This window comes from Cydia fagiglandana, chromosome 2 (genome assembly GCF_963556715.1).
Source record: "Cydia fagiglandana chromosome 2, ilCydFagi1.1, whole genome shotgun sequence".
Taxonomy (NCBI): domain Eukaryota; kingdom Metazoa; phylum Arthropoda; class Insecta; order Lepidoptera; family Tortricidae; genus Cydia; species Cydia fagiglandana.
The window spans coordinates 6,649,925-6,664,778 of record NC_085933.1 but is presented as its reverse complement, the minus strand read 5'-3'; the positions used below and the strand labels follow the sequence as shown (position 1 = coordinate 6,664,778).

At 35.2% G+C, this 14,854-nt stretch overlaps 1 protein-coding gene across 6 annotated transcripts in view; it reads left to right on the top strand.

Annotated features, from left to right (window-relative positions):
• The window catches only part of LOC134674822 (homeotic protein antennapedia-like), a 238,640-nt gene that overhangs the window by 181,962 nt on the left and 41,824 nt on the right, over positions 1–14,854 (top strand). The window contains exon 1 of one of the 6 annotated variants that reach the window (XM_063532974.1): positions 6,322–7,236. The exons of the other annotated variants lie outside the window; for them this stretch is intronic. The gene's annotated coding sequence lies outside the window, so the exon portion shown is untranslated. Of the gene's footprint in view, positions 1–6,321; positions 7,237–14,854 lie in introns of those variants that run through there. 6 annotated transcript variants of the gene reach the window in all.

The window sequence follows — 14,854 nt, the reverse complement described above, 5'->3', positions numbered from 1 at the left end:
CTGGATGCTGATGTCTTGTTGCCTGTCTAACTATACCCCGTGCGTGGACATGACGGCGACATTGAATTTTCCTTGTTTACAATAAAAAAAGTAGGTTTTTAAACACCAGGGCTGTCACATCCATATTTAATCTCTGATAAAAAAGCTATTACAAAATTTCATATCGCGATAAAAAGTTTTAACGTATTTAGAAGAGCATTTTTCATCACGAGACCTTCGAAACCAGACAGCTGCAGGAGGATATTAGAAATCCATTCATCACACTGACAGCAAAAAATAAAAATTCAGACTCACACCCGAACACGGAGACTGCGAAATCTGGAGAGACGAGGAGGTATTTCCATCCGACCCCCTCCCGACCCGGGGCCGCCTCCCTTTTGACAGGAAATGATTGTCTAATATTAGCTTTGTTATAAGGTTCCTCTTTAGGGATTTGGGCGCGCTTTCTTAGAATGTTCCGCTGCGATCCGATCTGATATAGGTTCTCATTTATTTTATATCCTTTCCGATTGGCCGTTTCGGTGAGTCACTGTCGGCTATTTGCGACGTGAAATTAAAAACAAAATTAGTTTTCGCTAGCGTCGCAAATTTTCTTTAACGTTCTCTGAGACAATTTTAAAATTAGAAATCGATAAATTTTAGAAGAATTTCGGGTCAACAGCCGAAGAATGGACGCCATCGATAATAGCAACAAAAGTCTAGGTGGTTGGTGTTCTGTATGGAATTTTTGTGTCTAATTCTGGCCGATTTTCGTGATACGTTTATGAATAGATTGTCCTACGCAGTATTCCGGAACACGAGCTAACGGTGGGTTCGGCTGACAGATTTGTGCGTTACAGACGTAGGTTACACGGGCGCGGAAGACGTATTTTTTACGTTGGTTGATAGATGAATTTTAGTAGCGTTCCCAGCGTGTTAGGGGGACATTCTTTTTAAATTAAAATCATGTTGGTTACAGATGTTTATACGACCATCTTACTTTAATTCCCTGTTGTCAGTTAGATGGAATCGACGAAAATTATTGTACTACTTATAAATTATTGTGCTACATATTTTTATAAAACATGATCGGATAGAATTGAAAATTGTATTTTTTTGGCACATTAAGCGATATTAATTGTAGAATTTAATAACTTAACCGTCCGTTTCTATCAGCACACAATATCAGCCGGGCGCTGAAAATTCAGATAAATTAAAGCCCCGAAACAGAATTAAATTACCAATAACCGAATGGCACCGCAAAATATTTTTGTCGGCACGGCAATAATGTGGATCTCGCATATTGCGATCAGCGAGTAGATAGCAGAAATAATGGGGTTCAAAAATGAAATTAATTCCAGGTTGATGATTTCAAATTGAAAAGTCACATCGGCTGGCGCTATAACTCATGAACTGAAACGTGTCCGGGCCTGCGTCCGACGCAGGGTTGCCTGCCGCCATGATTTATTTATTTCCTCCAGGGATTTTGCTAAGCAATCGCGCTTAAGTTTTCCGAGAATTGGACCTATGAGTAGTGTTTCGTTTAAAAGCCTGTTTAAAGCTATGCTACGTGACCTGTAAGTCCTAGCCTTCACCTGATGTTTTCACGAGCGCGTAGAGAGACTTGTGGAGAATACCTCCAAAGTGTCAGTCGGCGTCATAATTTAAATTTATTATGAAGTTAGATGTATTAAAAGGGTTGTTTTTGTTAAAGCATTTTTGTCATTGTGACTGTTGATTATTTACAATTATCCGCCCCTAAACAGTCAGAAAAACCAAGATTAGCAATTCAAAAAACATATTACTCTTTGTGTATAAAGAATTAAATTAAAAAATCTAATGAGCTTTTTTCTCTAAGCCCTAAAAACCGCGCATAATTAAAAAGTTTCATGAGTTATGAGGCCTATTCACAAAAAATGCAAATATTTGCGTTTGGCAACCCTGGGGCGCTCATTGTCGCAGTCCTTTGTCGGAGGTCTCTTCCGCTTCACCACTCGCGATATCTGAGAGTGAATGTTACATTATGTATATACATGTATATGTGTATGTTAAACGTAGATAGGCACACGACCGTTGTGAACTGATTCAATTGTATTGTTGAAAATATATTTTTTTTACCTCAGACTTTACTCCGTGAATATGAACATGAGGAAGAGTTTCGTCATATGTTGTAGATATTTGTATATATGAAATGTACACATGTAAGTCCCTACAAATCATATCATTTCATATGTACCGTCGTTATAGCCAACTTGGCCTCAAGGGGAAACTTTGCCAGAAACGACAATTCTAAACAAATTCGTTAATAAAAAAAAATTAAAATACTTATGGCCACCATGCTATTTTTGGCAGAAAATAGGTTATATTTGTGACAAAACTATTGACTTTTGAATTGAATTGACTATATGAAAATAGCACATTTGATAAAATTCACAAGATTATCATTGCGGCAAAAGTTTTGATTTTCTATTATTATAAATTATTTGAAAAGAGAATTCCTACTAAAATATTCCGCTGCTATGCTCGAAAAAGAATTTTCGTGAGAATCCACGCTGGCTTTTAATGCCAACGTTTTCGAAGTATATTCCGTTATATTCCCACGCGGTCAAACTTGAATTTAATGAGAATATTTTCTACATTATTACAAACGCTTTAAATTCGTTGATAAAACTAAAACTCATAACGTTTTATGTGACCATCATTTATTTTATAGTCATTCATTAAAGTGACACTAAAATTTGCCGCAAAGAATTTTTAACACTTTAAAATGATACATAAAACCTTTTTGGCAAATTAGGCTATTTACATTCCTATTTTTTTTCTCCAGTTAGGCTTCGTGCACACTAGGTGTTACGTCGGTTGAGACGCGTTTCCCTTGGAGTCGGGACAGAAAGTGAGTTTTTGTACTTATGGTAATGCTTCGGCGGCAGTTCATGTTTAATGCAGCCGCTTGTCATGAACATTTGTCGGTTGCGCTATTTCAGTTTCTACATTCACAATTACAAATACAAATGAGGTTTGATAAACTTTAAAGTTATATCCAAATACTGAACAAAGTTTTTCGGATTATTTATTTTATACAAGTTGTAACAAAAATAGTGGTGATCCGTTTAAGGGCATATTCGGTAAGTATCATGTTCTGATTAGGAAAAAGAAGAAAAAAAAATTTTTCGCGCAAATTAGGCCTTTGTATGGAGGGTCAGCCGACTGTTGGTTGAATTTTTGTTCTACTTTTTCTTAATTAAAACACGATACCGTCGATACCGAATGTCTTCAACGGATTACCACTACTTTAGTTACACCTTGTAAAAATAAAATTTGTTTTTTGTTCGTAGATATCTACCTAGACATTTAATTGTCTGAGTCAACTTTTAAATGTGATTTATTTGCGCATTCAAACAAAAATGTCGAATCTCATATAATCAAGATACACATTTTTTGCTGTAATTTTTTTCCCAAAAGCTTCCGTTTCGTCGGCATCTTTAATTAAAAATGGAGGTTCATAATAAGTTCCGTGACTTTGAGAAATAGGATGGCCACGTCCTTGTTACATGTTAATCCAACTAATTATTACGAGTTAATTATAAAAAGCGATATAAATCATGCACAAGCCTAAGCCATTTAAAGCCTCGCGGCTTTCAGCCAAATACAATGACTTAGTCTCGTCTTTATCTAACCTACGAATCCAAAACGTGTCAGAAAGAGAGAACTGTCTGTGGCGCATTCACGAATAGTGAGGCCGTAATTTGCCTGCACGAAAATTTGATAATAAATCATAATAGTTTTAGACAGATAAGAGGTAAAAAAATAAACCAATTTGGAAAGTGAATTGTAAGGCACGGCGCGCCCGCCGCGGCCTGTTATTAGAGCAATTATGTTATTATGTTAGCCATATCTAATCCGAAAAACTAAATTGGAGTCGGCCGCTGCCGGCGAATGCCCGATAGCTTCAATCATTGACTTGTGGGTCGCACGAAATTCGTTGCGGAAGCAATAAGAAACACGAAAATTTCGACCGAAATAGTCACAAATTATACATAAGTAGTTAGACGAAAGAAAGAGCGAATTTCTATCGATCGATAAAAAACCGGGCATATTTTCGAGACCCTATTCGCCACGGTTCATAGTTGGGTACAAATTAAAAAGGGTGCTGTGTTGCAGTACATATTTCAAAGTTCACATTTCACAAACAACCCCGCTCTGCCCTTTGATGTCCCTCACTTAACTCATATTTCATTCAATATGACCATAATTGAAGCGGTGCCTCGGGTCACAATTGAATAAAACTCTTATGTCTTCGATAATACAGTTCACAATAATACAAATGGTTATCCACCGATAAGAACACATCATAATATGTGCGATTGCCTCTTTTACAATTTGTATCTTTACCATTCCCACTTTGGTGGCGAAACAGGTTTTTCTTGTGTTACGGACGTTTTGTGTTTTCATTTCAAAGCGCGTCGGTCCTTTGTGATATCAAAATATCAAATATGAATACCAAATAAGGGTTGGGACAAAAGAAAAACTGACTACTTTTTAATTTATGCTCGAACCAGTACATGAAAACGTAATAATAGGACGTGTTGGTAAATATATTAATGTAATAACTCTCCGAGGGCGTTTTGGAGTCGGCTCGTATTTTTCTAAAATTTCACGGTAGATACATCATTCTGCTGTGGAAAATTGGTAACATCTTCATTAAGGATTTGAAGTGGTTTTGAGAGCTTTATTTGTGTGTGTGTGTGTATGTGACAATAGTGGAGTACTGAAAGCTGATGAACTTTGTTGATTTCGTTAAAGACCCGTTTGTTCTGTGACAGATGTGCGTAACGTTCGATAAAAATAACCTCCTCATAAAACTTACGGAATTGTTTATACGCCGTTATCGTATAGTACCTGTTTATTTTTCAATAATTTGAACATGAGTCTACGACGATAAAGAGATACAATTAATTTTTATTGATTTCGTCACCCCGTGTTTACAAAATTCTTTGCAATTTTATCAATTTAATTAATGTGTTTTCTCTGATAACGCACTATGGCTGTTTATATTTTTTCAATAATTTATTACTTTTGCTATCTCTATGCAATTAATCACTGCATTAAAAGTGCATATTTGGGTTCAGAGTAATTAATTTCTTTGTCGCTGGATAAATAGTCTATTGCAAGCAATAAATAATAATTGATTTGCCTAATTTATTTGCTCTATGTAGGAAACAATGACTTGTTTGGAGCAAAGATTTCCACTAACAATGTAATTCAAATAAGATGTATGCGTCTTTAATGATATTACTAAGATACGATATTTAAGAAGTAAAGCAGGTTTTGCGTACATACTAGTATGCGGACCTAGTAACATTGAAAGATAAGAGAGCCCAATGCCAGCGGATGAAGTGAACTTGGCAATATAAAAAGATTCCTCATTCTATTGCACCGACCCAGATAACAGCTGGACTCTTGACCCTGGTATCGCCACATGAGCTAAGCTGATACTACGGGTTAAAGATATAAAGGCAATGACTTTTTGAAAACATTTTTCCTGGACTCCAGATAGTGCATAATGAATGGCATTGTACTGTCATATCAACTATTCCGATTCAAGAAAAAAATATTAAACAGTTCCTTTTTATGGTTATGCTCGTTAATAAATAAATGTATAAGTATCGATAGCTGTTTATTGATTACTAACGACGTTGTCATTTGTTTCAGGTAAGAATACCACACGTCGCAGAGCGAAGCGCGGAATCCGCGGAAATGGAATTCCAAATTCAAATTGCGAATCGTTCGTGTGTGTGTGAAGTGATCGTTTGTTTTGTCACGTGCTCGCCACGCGATTAACGGTTCAATCGCGATTAACATAAAGTCGTACTTCAATTTCGCGCGGCCCCCACGTTCCGAGTCGGTTCGAAGTTCGAATAAGCATGCACTGCAACAGTGTGTGTAAGTAAGCGACAGCTGAAAATCAAAGGGAAGTTTTGGGAGTCTTTTTTGTTTCCATACTGATGGATCGTATCACAGTTATTTAAAATATTGGTTACTGTTGTTATCAACTTATCAATCATACAAATGTGCCTTCTCTTGATGATTTGAATTATCGTAATTTTTTTTCTTACCTATAACTAAAAAGAGTTGTAATCGTAGAGTCGAGTCGAGTCGCAAAGTTACGCAATGAATTGGTAGAAAGGAGGGATATTTATATCTTAATTACGATATCAATCTAATTACAATGTTCACAAATGAAATGTTGAATAAGAAATCATTCGTCTGATTTGCATCGCAGAAACGACGGATCTCCGTAGCGTTTCCCGCCCATCCGTAGCTTACATTGCATTCACACGCATTCGGCTAATCTCTCATGTGATCGGCCACATAGGCGCGTGTAGTCGCGTATAACCAGCCATTTTGTAAAACCGATGCACACTACGCTCCCTTTTGCAGTTAGGCATCATTTCGTCTGGCCGCGTTAAAAGCACGCTGCATGTTCGCACTCCCACCCGCCCCTACACAGACGCGGGCCGTGTATGATTCATGAGGTTAGATGTGTGCGTACGTTCGCGGTCCGCTGGAGCCTGTCAGTGTGTTGGTGTCCATGGCTGCACGTGCACGTGAGCATGTGTGCGAGCCCACTCATGGCAGCGGACTATGACGGCCCGTAGATTTGACAGCTAGCTCAATGCGGGTTCAGACGTTCATTATACATCGGCCGTAATTTTCGTGAAATAATTGACGGCGACAAAGTCGGTTGTCCCCGCGAATTTGCAGTGTTTTGTTTTGACGGTATTTTCGCGCGCAAACTTTGTTTTTGATTAGCTCGGATTTCGCGTTTACCGACTGTTGAGTGACATGTGGGAGATCAGTTCATCTAAAAAAGTTGTCTATTATGTTGCCAATTGGATTCTATGCGCTAGAGATTAGTTTGCGGGGCGGTATGATTGAAATATCGCCCATTTTCCTTTTCCAACTGGAAAGAATAATTTATGCGAACACTGAAAAACTTAAAAACTATACTCTCTAATGAGATACCGGAAGACAATAAACTAAATCAATTATGTCAAAAAAGAGGTGATATATTTAAAGTTTTAAAGCATTTATCTATATATAAAAGTTAACGATGTGTAGTTGATATTGGATATTTTCGGAGCAAACTGTGCCTATTTAGTGGATGAGTGACAAGATTAATAGTGATCCGTTATTTACTTTGGAAATGTGTATTGGTTTTGTAATTCGGAATCCAGTTGGATATTACGTGAATTGGTGAGTGTTTACAAAATTATAAAGTACTTTGTTTATGTGATGGCTTTCTACTTTATTAACTCTAATATGTACCTATACCTTTACTAAAATGTATAATTAATTCACGAATGATTTCTTTGAATTATTCACATTGTAGAGCGTTAGGTAAAACAGGCCGTCACGTCACGTATTAGCTAACTTTAATAAAGTTATCAGAATATACTTAACTATTAGAGAAATTAATGCTTTGTATGTATACATTATTAGCCAAAAGTGTTTTTATCTTGAGATTGAAATTCATCTGAAAAACTTTTTTACACAGTTTATTTGCTCTACATTATTTCGCAGAAATCCAAAACCTTCCCACAAAACTTTTTCTCTTAATAACGCATCTATTTTTCTGTCAAACGCGTCGACAGTAAAAAAAGTGGACCAAAATGAAAAATCACCAAACGGAAATATAAAAATGCAAATGAAACAAAACAGCTGTGTCGGTCGAATTATAAAAACTAAGGTGCACACGTCAAAAAGATAAATAGAGACATTTAACACGAATCAGCATATATTTTTGTATATCGGACCTTAAGCAGGTACTTGGTCATTAATCAAAATGGTAGTCGACGAAAGCGGAGATAGATTAAGTTGTTGGTCGGTCGAGGGTCCGCCCTAGAGAGAGACCGCCTTTGCCCATTTTTTGTCTACGTCGTTAGATACCATTTTGTTGCGATTAGACACGCTCTATCTATTGCGAGCGATTGTGTGATAAGTACTTAACCCAAATCGAAATTTAATTGAAAGTGCTTAGTACAACGTGCGAAATGGCAATCGAAACACAGTGAATGAAAAATATATGTACATCTAGATTATTTACTTTTATTTTGTTTAAGCTTAACTGGTTGATATAATAATTATAATAATTAAGCTTTTTATTTGTCCATGCAAAAAAATAAATAAATGCATTCGTTCTTACAATATGACTTAACTGGTTGATAATGATGATTTAAAATATTTATCAACAATATTTTATAAGTCACAAAAAACGTTAAACCTATTTTTGAACACATACAGTCAGCATCAAAATTAATGTGTTAAAGAAAATCTATTTGCTACCCTCGAATAATTTTCCAAATAGTAATACATATATCTCGACAGTTCGCGTTAAAAGTGTTAAGTAGGTACATATTTGTTTATAATATAATTTATTTAAATTTTATTGCAAGATATAAAATTGTACAGATGGCGGACTTAATGCCTTGAGACAATCTCTACCGGTCAACCATTTGGCCAAACAGAAACTTGTAGTTAGTGCAGTAAAGTATCTGCAACAGTTTAATAGTTCTAAACATGGAGACATGTCTCTTTTTAATAAGCTATCAGAGAATGCTTTGATATTTTTGACGCAAAGTCTGATATGCTACTTTTGATGCTGAGTGTACCTAAATGTCTAGAGTTAGACCAAGACAAGTCAGTACAAGTGTTATTTATATGTCATAATTTCATAGAAGTTTGAAGTTTAAAATGACACTTGCACTGCGTGGGCTATCAAAATCGCTGCAGACTTTTCTTCGTCTAAGTCTACTTTGCTTATTCTTGAGGTAATTAAATTACCATTGAAATTATAAAAAAAAAATAGGATTCCGTTAATTTCTATGCCGCAATGTAAAACCAATAAGAGGCTCATTAGTTTATCGTTTTATTGTGAGCGTCATACCCAGCATGAGGTCGACATATTTATACACATATTCCACTCATAACTTCAACTAGAAAAGTTCCCATTATTATTCACCGTGCTTGTAAATTTACATACACATAGAAACTGGTTTAGTCATGTTTATGAGTAATTCTACTAAGGTAACCTACCTACTTAATTTGCTCCTTGTTCTGTATGTAAACCTCTTTTGTATTAGCGGATGGTGCTGGGTCTAACATACGGCGTAGCATGAACAAGAGATTTCCTTTGGCAGGATTGGTCCTTAGGACCCAAGGATGGATTCAAGAAGTGGAGCCACAGAGATTTTTGACGTAAATTTTTAGAGCTCAACTTGATCTTGATATCTGTATCATTTAAGCTACTAGGCCAAGTTTGGTATAAATCGGGGGTGCCGAATTCATTTCTGATATCATATTGACACCATTCCCAAGTAAAAACACATAAAATATGAAAAAAATACTTTTTTTTAAATTCCTCTTCATGCTTAAACTGCTGAACCAATTTAGTTAAAATTTGGTACAGAGATAGTTTGAGTCCCAGGGAATAATGTAGCAAACTTTTAATCTCTAAAATCATCCCTTAAGGGTGTGAAAAGGGAGGAGGAAATTTGTATGGGGATTCAATAACCGCTGAACCGATTTAGATAAAATGTGGTATAGAGATAGTTTGAGTCCCGGGGAAGAACGTAGAATAGTTTTTATTCCAAAAAAAATACCTATAAAATTAAAAGGTGTAGGATTGTATGGGAAATCATTAAAAGCTGAACCGATTTCGATGAAATCTATGTCTACATCTTTGATTTAGTTGAAAATGATACTAAACTTGACTTAGAACTTAAACTTAAAGAATTATTAACCTCAGAAGTCGCAGATGCTTAAAAACCCCCCCAACCCCCACCTGCATCAAAAATCTGGCTCCACTTCTTAAATCCATCCTTGGGACCTAAGGACCAATCCTGCCAAAGGAAATCTCTTGTTCATGCAACGCCGTGGTTGACCTTTTTATGCTCTGAGCACACTCAACTATATTATTATACTTACTGTTTAAAAAATAATTAATACAATTTTTAAATTACAATTTATTTCAATTATACTGCGATTTTTTTTCATCTGCTATCGAATCAGAACTAATTTTATTTACAACATAAACAGAAATAACATTTAACCCAACAATTAGTATTAATTGAAGTAAATAAATCTCTAGATACCGAGCTACGATATGACTAAATTAATCAATTAAACAAGAATGTACAATTAACATATTTTAATTGTGCCAATTTGGAAGCAAATTATGTATTGCTCCGGAATTAAAAAAAAGTGTAGGTAATTGGAGAACAAAAAATACGAGTTGTAGAAACACTTCTGGAAATAAGATTCCACGTTTAAGAATAACCGGTTTTATTCTCGAAATGGCTTTGTTTTTGTTTAAAAGTAATAATTATTCATAGACTATGTAGAAGATTTTTATAGTGCACTGGTAGACTAGGTAATAAAAACAATTGAGGACAGTTTTAGTGCGAAACAAAATTGTTACATATAAATGCTTATGTCAGTCGGTCGGATTAGCCGCAATAATGTAGTCATTGTGACTTCATATTTTAATGTTGGGAATCGTGTTTTCCACATGTTTCGGTATGTTATTGTGTGTATGTGACCGCTTAAGTTATTTTAATTATGAGTTATTGTTTCGTTACGTCAAAAAGGTTTATTTATACAAGTTAGCTACGGTCTTTAACAAAACCATCAAGACATTCCTTAATTAGTCACCCTTTTTATTCTTTTTTTTTTCTTGAGATAACGCTCGGAAACAGATACGTGAAATCAGCAATGTATCATTTATATGACAGTTTCACTATTAATAATAAAATATGCGTCAAAGTAATTGCACTCATTTAATTACATCAATATTTTCCACAGATGTTATCTCATATTCTCGCATTCATTACAACCTACGTAATAAATAAATTAAAGCTCGCTATCGAAATTCATAATTAAAATCTACATAACATACACGGCCAAAAAGGTTTTACGCAACACTGGCAGCAATCAGCTAACGCGCATGAAAAAAAAATTAAGCTGTCAAAACTAGCTCCATAAATTGATCCAAATACATGGTCATGAAATTTTTAGAACGAGATAAAGATAGTGGCTATTATTATAACGGTCCCTTTCACCGCTATCTAGTGCTGACCATCTGATGAACTGTTTTTAAAGCGAATGTACAAGAGTTTAATGCGCAGCGGAGATATTCGGTGATGTGATAATACTCCGTGACCGAGTGCACGACTTTCTAGGAGTTGCGTTCGGCCGGCATTTTTCTTTCTTTTATTCAAATTTGGAACGGTCTGCCCTTTAAGTATGGTAATAAAGCGAGCGGTTTGTTGGCGATCTCAGCCACGCGATAGATCGATGAAAGCTGCTTAGATAAAAATAATTGTTTACGGCCAGTCGTTGAATCATTTACAAATTTATCTTTTAGAAACATTAGTTATTACAAAACGATGTTAATCATACAAGCTTCTTGATATCGAATAGGTAGTAGAATGTTTTAAAACTAGACTAAGTATTTTATGTGTACGGTCAGCAGCAGAAGTTGCTAAAGCGGGCGAGGTGTTCAAAATTAATAGAGAATAAAAGAATAAAAGCGTGTCAAAGTAATTTTGAACACTTCCCATTACATACATACATTTATGCGTTTTGTATAAAAACTTCCGATGTCGGGTAGACACTTTACACGTACTTTAAGTACCTACCTACATACTAACTCGTTATTTTCAATTGATTGTTTATTTCTAGACTTGCATAGCATAATTAATAGTTAACAAAAACCTTTACGAGTTCTTCTGCATCTGCTTGATGACGACACCTTTCAACTAATTAATTGTATTCTGTTTCCCACAATCAAGTAAATTGCTATAAAACACCAACCAATTCGTCACAAGAATTGTCATAACCTCTCAACGCTTAGTCTAAACGTCACCGTAGACGCCCACCACGGCAACTTTAATTTAATATCATTTGTTCTTGTCTGCTCCCAGCGACTAAACTGGTATCTCATTAAATATTTTAATTAACTTTCAAGTCATGTTATATGTCAAAAGTAAAAATATGTCCCTCTAGAGGCTGAAGTATGTGAGGAATAATAGAATATCAACTGTTTTCTGACGCCACTATCCGTTATTGCTTGTTTCCATTTTACCGATTGATAGCCCTCTTTCAAAATAGAACGGCTTATTCAAATTACAAAACATATATTAAAAAAAATATAATATATCTACATTAACTATATGTTGGTTGTATTAAAAATGTAAAACAGATGAGTATGCTTTCAAGCTCATAATAGAATCAGCCCACCTTCGACCTCTTGTGGGTGGCCGAAAGATAATAATGATCGACATTAAATTAAGCGAAATGTTGAGATTTGTTAGTCAAATGTTTTAACAAAACGACAAAACTTAAACATAAAAGACTACTCGCAATGGTTACCGATACGATACAATACATAAAAAAAGGATAAGGATTTTGTAGGTCAATTTTTTTTTCTCTAGGTACGGTCAGCCAAGAAAGTCGTCTACCACTTTTCGACTCTATCAATCAGATGATAGAGTCGAAAAGTGGTAGACCACTTTCTTGGCTGACTGTACCTAATCTTGCTTTTCTGTTACCTACTTTGTCTGTTATAGTATTTTTCAAACATAAAGGATACCGTGACAGGAGTAACTAATAAAATTAAGTAGTAAAGTAATATCCATACAATTTAGATCCTTTTAAACACCAAATCTTCCAAAATTGTATTGAGCTGACAACTCTTCGTGTGTGAAAAATACTACTCGTATAACTGCTCACGTGGTTAAAAGCTACGCCAAATCAAAATGAAAATCAAAAGCATTTATTGCAAACATAATAAATATGGATAGCATAATACTCGTAGCATTAAAAACATAAGCACGAGGACTACTTAACCATAAAAGCTAAAAAAAGTAAGTATTAAACAAAAGTAATCGCTACATTGATAAATTAGTGCAAAATAAAGATAATCACATGCGAATTGGCGGTTTGACATGCGAACTTTATATTATTAATGTGTATTATAGGTTGTTGAGAATTTGCGAAATTATCGGGCGGCTTGGATATTTATCATGCGCGGGCGCTCGGAATTAGGATGTGATGACCCTAGCGGCGATCGGGTTTTGTTAACCAATCAATCGATTGTGATGTGAGATAAGGGCTTTTTTGTTGCGGTTTATTGTAGGGCTGCCACTTAACTTTTGTTACGTATTTTATTGCTTAGACATAAACAGGTGCTTTGGTACGAATAGGTACGTTTTGCGATCGCAAAGCAATAGCGTTATAAAAAATGGTAAAAATTAATACTCCTTAAAGTTTGTCAAAACAGGCAAAGAACCAGATTTATTTAATATCTTAAGAAACGGGTCACTCACGTATTTTAAGTCGAAAAACGCTCGACATGTTTCACTCCGTACCGAGGAGTGTCATCAGGAGCTTGCGTTTACGGTGACGGACCGGCGCAGGCGGATATACGTGAGTGACGCTTTTAAGAAACGCTTAAGATATTTAATGTGTCTGTGTCTCACGGAAGTTTTGTTAGTAAAGAACCAGATTATCAATAATTAAATCGATACCTATTTAAAACCAACAATATGACAAGAAGTCAGAATAATATCTTCATTTAAAATAAATAAATATTAACATTTTTACACAAATTGACTAAGCCCCACGGTCATTTAAACCGTTATTTTTAAGTGTATCGATATACACTTAAAAATATATCGATTTTAATCTTAGCTATATAGTACCTAATTGGTCGATACCAATTAGGTACTATATAGCTAAGATTAAAATCGATATATTAGTAAGATTCCCAAACCAATTATTATCTAGCCCAAACCTAATGTAGATGTCGCTCGCGGCGTCTCGTATGTAATTTTTTATTTATTATTGATCGCAGCTGATTGCGGCCGATTTGTACCGGCCAGTGATGTGTGCATGATTTATATCCTAATAAAAATTGGGATCCAGAAATTGGCTGTTCGAGGAAAATGGTCGGGTTTTTTGAAATATTTCCAATGTAGCAAATTCTTCCCTTTTTATTTTAGACGTGGAAATTTTACGAAAAGTGTATGTACCTATGGCGCGTTCGCTTATATATTTGCGACTAAAAAAGCTCGTTTGCATTTTTCCGATGATAATATGTCATTCGCACGAACGAAATCTACTAAAAGTACCTATAATCAGAACAATACCTAAAATTTGTCTTTTTTTTTTTAACTTCAAATTCCGCCCTTGGGCCAAGATCGTAGGTCACTTTTCAAATATAGAATAAAAACCCGCGTATCACTTTTACCCGCAGCAGAAATGTATTTTATCACAGACCTTGTTCTGTGTATTTTATCTTATTCTAGGTTTTCTAATGAACCCCGATTTTCGGCGCAGATCGGCAGTATGAATAATGTACTAGGGTGGAATAAACAAGGTCACGATAATGTCGCTGCATCGCTACGTTAAATGTCACCACCTTTATCTGTATCATATATTTTTATAATCCTTTTGACCTTCTTGCCAGTAATTTTTTGAGTCACATTTGTTGCTAAATCATTTAAATTGATGTTCTCTTTGGGGAGGTGCTCAAGTTTAGCCTTCATTAGTTTTGAATTACTTAACAGTCGATTAAGAAATTTACTATATATCGTACTAGTGCTTACAATTTATTAAAAAAAAATTTTTGACGTGATAACATCTTATAAATCGATGAACACTGGTAGCATGCATGAAAAATGTCACGTTGTGGACAAATCTTCATGGTAACGTTGTGGACAGATTTCCATGGTAACGTTGCGTAGTATAATAGTAGGTAATTAACATTTTCTTATGACGTTATCACGCAACCATATTTTTTACAGACAACCAT